We start from the raw sequence: 8,520 nt of genomic DNA, 5'->3' as shown, positions 1-8,520 counted from the left end.
CTTCTTACCAATAAATACTATGGAGATCCGAAATGACTATGCCTAAAACTGTTCAGAAGTAACATGAATGATAAATGTATTTTTTCAAAAAATAAACTGGAACGGAACATCCAATGACCAGTTAACCTCTCTCTCTCAGAGTTATCAATGTGCTGATCAAAACTGTCTCACTGTTACCTCATACTTCCTCTAGTGGTAGTATCCATCTGTTCTCTCATCTCTTCATTATATGTTTGCACAGTGCTTAGCACAGTGGAGCCCTGGTTCTACTGCGATGCAAATAAAGCGTAAATAATATTTTTATTTGTATTGCAGTAGTACCTCATCACTCACTGTGCTAGGTGCTGGACAAACAGAACAAGACGACATGCCACCTGGCCACAAAGAGCTTCCAACCTAAGTATAAGATGAGCTATGTCTATTTAATAATAATACTGTATCATCTTAGTTCAGGGGAGAGATTATGCATTACAATGAGAATATCCATCAGAAAGTAAAATTAAGAAAAACAACCCCAAATGCTAGAATTTCCAAAGTGTACACACAGTCTATCTAGAAGTGTTTAATTTGCTGACAAGTGATATTTAACTAAATCAAAATTGAATTGAATAGTTCATTTCTGAGTTGATATTCTGGGCCATCCAGGGCTGAGTACACAGTTGACCCTCAACAGTCATACAGAACACTGGAATTTCTTTATATCCTTGTCATCTGGGTGTTGTCTCTCACCTGAACTCTACAGCGGTTAGGTTAAGTCTGAAAACATTTGTAAAGGGCTGCCTGGAGCAGATCTTTACAATTTCCTGGGGTGCATTTGGACCCACAAAGGCCTTTGCTACAGATAGGAGTGAGGAAGAACAAGTGAAAAGTTGTTTTTTGAGTTGCCAGCTTCACCTCCAATCCCAGAAGAGGAAGTCAGGGTTGGGTAGCACATTTCCTAGCCCCCTGGTCACAGGCTGATAGAGGGGCTAATTATGGTCCAAGTGAAGAGTCTCCTAGTCCTCCGTTGATGCCAGGCGCAGAGATTACAGTGGCTTGCGAGTTGCCAAGCCAGCACAGTGATGCCGGGTATGGCGTGGGCCCCCAAAATGAAATAACTGTCAGTGTAGCACAGTGATTTATTTGTGGGGATTGAGGGAGGAACCAAGGGAATTCAACAAACACACAGGGACTTAAGTTGAGCCATTTTGCACTCACATCTCTGCCGCTGCCCTGAATTACAGGCGCTCCCTGGCTCTCAGGGTCCAACCACTTCCCAACGCCGCAGTCTATCCCCCCCACCTCTGTATTTTACATTCTGATACGCCAGTCACCTCAGCCCAGAGAACGGGGGGGTCTGAAGGGGGCTTCCTGCTCCCACCCCCCAGCCAGGGGTGTAATCAATAGTCACTGCTCTCACGCTGTAAGCAGAGACAGCTCGTGGAGCACAGCAGAGCAGCAGAAGGTAGAAATCCAGGGCGGTACCTGCTCACTGCACTGGGGATGACGGCCAAGAAGAGCTGTCCCACAACGGAGCAAGGCCTGGGCGCTGCTCTCAGCTGACAGGCTGGTTTCTCCAGGAAAGGCTCAGTCAGTCCCAGACAGGTTCTTCTAGTTACATTTCCAATAAGTAAATGAACAGGCTCCTTCCCCAGCTCCTTTACCCTGGGGAGGCCACAACAGAGGCTTTTCTGACAGGCCCCACCCCCACACGGTTGCCTTGGTGGCAGAACACAGGCCCCAGGCTGTAGCCTTGGTGACCGTTCGCATTCCCAGCTCAGAGCAAGTTTTACCAGAATCAAGGGCCCAGCGCCATTCCTGGCTCACCAGCCCTCTCCACTCCTTGGCTGGGTAAAAACAGACTGCGTGGCTCACGCACATGGTCACGGATGGTCTGTCCGTTGTGTGTTTGCCTGATTAAAGATTATAGTGTGGCCTGTTTTGGGGCTGTGCGCTGAGCCACGGGGCCTGCTGGGCTAGGCCGAGAGCTTACTAAGGGGGCTCTAGCCTGCTATCCTTTGATTCCCTAACCCACATTAGCAGCCTTTGACAGGGGGTGGGCTAACTCAGGGAGAACAAGAGTTTAAAAAGTCAGCTCCTAAAGCACCAGAGGAGCTAGCAAACGGGGAGGCGCGTGAAGGAATGTGAAAGGCAGATAGACTTAACACACATACTGTAAACTTCACCCCTTGACCCATGCAAAAAGCCCTGCAAGAGTAAAAAGAGAATGCAGGCAGAAGTCCAGCAGCAGATTGGGGCTATCCAGTTTATTGCACCGAATGCAGCATGTACAATTACCTGCCTTGTGGGCAAATGGAATATGTGTGCATTCGGTGCAAGCAGCTCCTGGCCCTCAGAGACATAGTATGGGCTCTTGAGACCAGAGTGGCTGAACTGAGGGACACAGTACAGAGATCCCACCCCCAGTCTGACAGCCTCTGTGCTGTTGAGGAGGATGAAAGTCTCAGACGAGGAAACAATCTTATAGTTGGGACCTTCCTTCCAAATGATGTTATAGCATCCTCTCAAACAGCATGTTCCTCCTGGGGAAAGAAACTCAGTTATTAGGAAGAGCCAGGTAATAGTAATGGGGAATTCAATTACTGAAAATAGTTGGGTTTGCGAAGACTGGAGGAACAGCATGTTAAATTGCCTGCAGGGAGCAAAAGTTGCAGACCTCACGAGACATTGAAACAGATTTATCTGCCGTGCTGGGGAGAAGCCAGTGGTTTTGGTACATGCAGATACCAGTGACATAGCAAATGGTAGGAGAAATGTCCTAGAGGCCAAATTTAAGCTGCAAGGTAAGGGGTTAAAGTTCAGGACCTTCAGGGTTGCATTCTCTGAAATACTTCCAGTTCAATATCCAGGGCCAGAAAGACAGGAAGAAGTGCAGGATCTCAATATGTGGATGAGACAAAGGAGGAGGGTTTTAGGTTTATTAATAACTGGGGAACCTTTTGAGAAAGGAGGAGCTCCATTTAAACCAAAATGGACACAGACTGCTGGCATGGAAAATTAAAAAGGTTGTAGAGGATATTTTAAACTAAGGGCTGGGTAAAGGTGACAGATGGAGAGGAGCACATGGTTCAGGAGGAGACATACCTTATGGATGAATTTATTAAAGGGGAAACTATATCCAAGTAAACAGAATAGGAAAGAAGTTGGTAAAGTACAGGTAGGAGCTAGTGGAGGACAGTCAAATTAAAAGAGTCTCGTTTAAACATAACACATGGAGGCAAGCAACTGAATATTGACAAAATGTACAAATGCTTATATACGAATGCTAGAAGTCTATGTTAAGATTGGTGAACTAGAGTGCCTGGCATTAAATGAGGATATTGATATAATAGGCATTGTGGAAACTTGGTAGAATAAGGAGGGCGGGGGGGAAATCAGTGGAATACGGTAATACCAAAATACAAAATATTTAGGAATGAGAGAGTAGGTCGTGTTGGTGGTGGAGTGGCACTGTATGTGAAAGCAAGCATAGAGTCAATCATCATAAAATTTTAAATGAATCAAACTGTACCATAAAGTCTCTATGGATAAAAATTCCAAGCTTGAATAATAAGAATATAGCAGCAGGAATATACAACTGACCACATGCCCAAGATGGTGATGGTGACCATGAAATGCTCTGGGAGGTGACAGAGGCTACAAAAGGCAGAAAACCCAGTAACAATGGGGGATTTAAAATATCTTCATATTGACTGGGTATATATGTCATCTCAGGAAGGAATGCCACCATAGCTAAACAGCACCATAAATGAGGCAGTTAGAGGCAAAAAGACATCCTTTAAAAATTGAAAGTAAAATGAGAAAAATAGTAAGGAGCATAAACTCTCGAAAAAGTATAATTGAGCAGGCAAAAAAAGAATTAACAGTAACTACCAAAGATACAAAAACCTAACAATTTAAAAAAAATCATAAGCAGGAAGGCTGCCAAACAATCAAGTGGGGCCACTGGATGATCGAGGTACTAAAGGAACGCTCAAGGAAGACAAGGCTGTTGCAGACAAGCTAAAAGAATTCTTTGCAGTAGTCTTCACTGCAGAGGATGTGAAGGAGATTCCCCACTTAAGCCATCCTTTTTAGGTGACAGATCTGAGGAAGTGTCCCAGATTGAGGTGTCAATAGGAGAGATTTTGGAACAAATTGATAAATTATACAGTAACAGTAAAAAAATCACCAGACCAGATGGCATTCACCCAAGAGTTCTGAAGGAACTCAAATATGAAATTGCAGAACTACTAACTGGAATGTAACCTATCACTTAAATCAGTCTCTGTACCAGATGACTAGAGGGTAGCTAATATAACAGCTATTTTTTAAAAAGGTTCCAGAGGCAATCCTGGCAATTACAGGCCAGTAAGCCTAACTTCAATACCAGGCAAATTAGTTGAAACTATAGTAAAGAATAAAATTATCAGGCACAAAGACAAATACTATGTTGGGGGAAGAGTAAACACAGCTTTAGTAAAAGGAAATCATACATCATCAATCTACTAGAATTCTTTGAGGGAGTCCACAAACATGTGGGCAAGGATGATCCAGTTGACATAGTGTGCTTGGACTTTCAGAAAGCCTTTTACAAGGTCCCTCATTAAAGGCTGTTAAGTAAACAAAGTAGTCAGGAGATAAGAGGGAATGTCCTGACGTGGATTAGTAACTGGTTGAAAGATTGGTGAAAGAGTGTAGGAATAAACAGTTTTCACAGTGAAGAGATGTAAAAAGTAGGGTCCCCCCAGGATCTGAACTGGGACAGGTGCTGTTCAACATTTTCATAAATGCTCTGGAAAAGAGGGTGAACAATGAAGTGGCAAAATTTGCAGATGATACAAAATTACTCATGACAGTTAAGTCCACAGCTGACTGCGAAGAGTTACAAAGGGACCTCACTAAACAGGATGACTGGGTGACAAAATGGCAGATGAAATTCAATGGTGAGAAGTACAAAGTAATGCACATTGGAAAATATAATCCCAACTATATATATAAAATGATGGGATCTAAATTAGTCTTTATCACTCAAGAAAGATGTCGGAATCATTGTGGATAGCTCTCTGAAAACATCTGCTCAATTTGCAGCAGCAGTCAAAAAAGATAATCAGAAAGTTAAGAACCATTAGGAAAGGGATAGATAATAAGACAGTAAATATCATAATGCCACTATATTAATCCATGGTACATCCACACCTTGAATATTGCACACAGTTCTGGTCATCCTCCTTCAAAAAGGATATTAGAATTTGAAGAGGTGCAGAGAAGGGCAGCAAAAATTATTAGAACAGCTTCCATATGAGGAGAGATTAAAAAAGAATGGAACTGTTCATCTTAAAAAAGAGATGACTAAGTGGGAAGATATAACAGAGGTCTATAAAATTATGAACGGTGTGTAGAAAGTGAACAGGGAGGTTTTATTTACCCCTTAACATAACTGTGGGCCATCTGATTAAATTAATAGGCAGCAGGTTTAAAACAAACATAAGGAAGTACTTCACACAACACAGTCAACCTGCGGAATTTGTTGCCAGGGGATGTTATGAAGGCCAAAAGTATAACGACTTTTAAAAAAGAATTAGGTAAATTCATGGCTATAAGCCAAGATGCTCAGGAACACAACCCCATGCACCAAGCGTCCCTAGATCTTCAACTGCCAGAAGCTATGACTGGATGATAGGGATGGATCACTCAAAATTGTTCTGTTCTGTTCAGTTCCTCTGAAACTTCTGGGACTGGCCACCGTGACAGACAGGATATTGGGCTTGATGGACCATTGGTCTTATATTCTTACATCCTTCAGATATTCTCATCCCAGTTCACTGGAGCCACTGGTGTTAGTGTGATTAGAATCAGCGCCACATGTCCTAACAGCAGCAACACTGAATGATGTAAGGGAAAGCTAATGGGTTAGGGATACAGAATACAAACAGAAAATCACAAATTGCATCTGCTGCAGATGGCCTCCAAAACGCAGCATGAAAAAAGAGACACACAATGCTCCAGCACAAGTGTCAGAATCCCCAAATGTGGTAATCTGGGAGGCTTTAATGACACTGATAGTTGCAAGAAAACAGAATGGCAGAGACAAGTCAGCAAGAGCATCTCTGAAATGCGCTGAAGAAACATTACTAACCAGATCTTTAGCATCCCTGTAAAATACATTATTTCTTCCTGCAGAAATAGGCAGAAATAAGATAGAACACACAAAAACAAAACAGATACCACCATCAAATAAAACATCCTTTTGTGCATCCTCTAGGGGCTATTTCACTTGCCAAGACCGGTCATCCCTCTGCTTGCTGTGCCCATAGTGGATACAAGGTAAAGGCACTGGCTCCAGAGCAAGCCTCCCCCTTAAACACCTGAGACCCTACAAAAAGACCTGGGACAGTGCTAGGAATGCATGGAGCTGGATTGCAGCCACATTTCCTACTGTTCTCACACCCAAGTAAATCTCTCACCCAGGCAGCCCTGGGAGCTCAGTGATGCTCCAGTCACCATCAAGTTCCACTGAATTCCCGTTACAGCCTGGCTATGGGCTGGGAAGCCGCTAGTGCCAGCAGAGCTCCTTCAGGAACCATGCTGCCAAGGCGAAATGCCACACAGGAGAGTATGGAAGGTATACGCTATACATGGGGCTTATGGCAAATTTTAATTGCACCATTAAACAATAGAATACCAATGGAAATTATTTAATTTTTTGGATGTTTTTCTAAATTTGCAAATATATTGATTTCACTTACAACACAGAATACAAAGTGTACAGTGCTCACTTTATATTATTTTTATTACAAATATTTGCACTGTAAAAATAGTATTTTTCAATTCACCTCATACAAGTACTGTAGGGCAATCTCTTTATCGTGAAAGTGCAACTTACAAATGTAGATTTTTTTTGTTACATAACTGCACTCAAAAACAAAACAATGTAAAACTTTAGAGCCTACAAGTCCACTCAGTCCTACTTCTTGTTCAGGTAAGACAAACAAGTTTGTTTACATTTACAGGAGATATCTTATTTACAATGTCACCTGAAAGTGAGAACAGACGTTCACATGGAACTTTTGTAACCGGCACTGCAAGGTATTTATGTACGTGCCAGATATGGTAAACATTTGTATGCTCCTTCATGCTTCGGCCACCATGCCAGAGGACATGCTTCCATGCTGATGGCGCTCATTAACTAAATTTGTGACCGAAACTTAGAGCAGGAGACATACAATTCTCCCGCAACATTTTATCCATATTCTGACATATATTTAATGCTATAGCAATCTCGGCTGTTGACCCAGAGCATGTTGTTCGTTTTAAGAACGCTTTCACTGCAGATTTCACAAAACGCAAAGAAGGTACCAATGTGAGATTTCTAAAGATAGCTACAGCACTCGACCCAAGGTTTAAGAATTTGAAATGCCCTCCAAAATCAGAGAGAGCAGGTGTGGAGCATGCGTTCAGAAGTCTTAGAAGAATAAAAGAACTCTGATGTGGAAACTACAGAACCTGAACGACCAAAAAAGAAAATCAACCTTTTGCTGGTGGTATCTGACTCAGATGATAAAAATTAACATGCTTCCAGCCACACTGCTTTGGATAGTTATCGAGCAGAACCCGTCATTAGCATGGACACACGTCCTCTGGAATGGTGGTTGAAGCATGAAGGGACATATGAATGTTTAGCGCATCTGGCACGTAAATAACTGGCGACGCCAGCTATAACAGTGCCATATAAACACCTGGTGATGTAAACAAGAAGTGGACAGCTTTATCTCCTGCAAATGTAAACAAACTTGTTTGTCTGAACGATTGGCTAAAAAAGAAGGAGGACTGAGTGGACTTGTAGGCTCTAAAGTTTTACATGGTTTTATTTTTGAATGCTTTTTTTTTTTTTGCACATAATTTTACAATTGTAAGTTCAACTTTCATGATAAAGACATTGCATTACAGTACTTGTATTAGGTGAATTGAAAAATACTATTTATTTTGTTTTTCCAGTGTAAATATTTGTAATAAAAATAAATATAAAACGAGCACTGTACACTTTGTATTGTGTGTTGTAATTGAAATCAATGTATTCGCAAATGTAGAAAACATCCAAAAATATTTAAATAAATGGTATTCTATTATTGTTTAACAGTGCGATTAATTGTGCAATTAGTCTTTTTAATTGCTTGAAAACCCTACTTTGAATCCATCTCTGCTGCAAATTATTACTATGTAATACAGAGCTAAAGGGATTATTAAACTGATCATAAATGAAGAGTCAATTTATCCCTGTGAAGGTCTCAAAGTCCTGCGCTGGGATGAGCAAATAGCATGATAAAAATGTGGTTCTACTGCCTCAATCTGGAGGGAGAACAAATAGTTTTACTCAATTAACAAAAAAGGTGCTTTTCACACTACCCACTTTACAAACTCACCCTGGGATCTGAAAGTTAAACAGGGTTCTTCCTAGTTGGCTTGTGCACCCCTTCCAACAGTAAGAAATCTGCAGTACAAATGCCACCCTTAGCTGCACTTGTGTAACTCCCCGCCCCA

Source organism: Eretmochelys imbricata, chromosome 5 (genome assembly GCF_965152235.1).
Source record: "Eretmochelys imbricata isolate rEreImb1 chromosome 5, rEreImb1.hap1, whole genome shotgun sequence".
Taxonomy (NCBI): domain Eukaryota; kingdom Metazoa; phylum Chordata; order Testudines; family Cheloniidae; genus Eretmochelys; species Eretmochelys imbricata.
This window is presented reverse-complemented; position numbering follows the sequence as displayed.